Below are 433 nucleotides of genomic sequence, written 5' to 3'. Positions count from 1 at the left end.
TGATCTGATTTTACCAGCTTCTATATTCATACAAATCCAAACTCAAGAGAACAAAAACCCAACAGATTCAATCATTTCTTAAACTAAACTAAAGCTGTGTGAAAAGCCCAGCTGATTCCACAGAATTTAATTAGTTCAGTATCAATCAGGAGCTGCAGATCATCTGGATTAATTAGACATTATCAGTATAAAATCGGGAGTTTGGAGCATACAGGTATGTTTAAAGGGCCAATACTTTGTGTTTCTCAGACATACATTAAAATACTATACCATAATAAAGTATCTATGTCACCTTTAATTGTTATTAAAATGCAGTTTTTATGTTTAAATAGAAAATAAACATCTTCTCATCACTTCCTCTTCTAAACACATTGAAATTGGCCTCTGTCTCTTTAAGAACCACCTTCCGCTTCTGTCTCACCCATTTCAGTGC

This window comes from Austrofundulus limnaeus, unplaced genomic scaffold, assembly GCF_001266775.1.
Source record: "Austrofundulus limnaeus strain Quisiro unplaced genomic scaffold, Austrofundulus_limnaeus-1.0 Scaffold298, whole genome shotgun sequence".
In the NCBI taxonomy this organism is placed as follows: domain Eukaryota; kingdom Metazoa; phylum Chordata; class Actinopteri; order Cyprinodontiformes; family Rivulidae; genus Austrofundulus; species Austrofundulus limnaeus.
The sequence above is the reverse complement of the archived record's forward strand: the minus strand, read 5'-3'. Positions refer to the sequence as shown.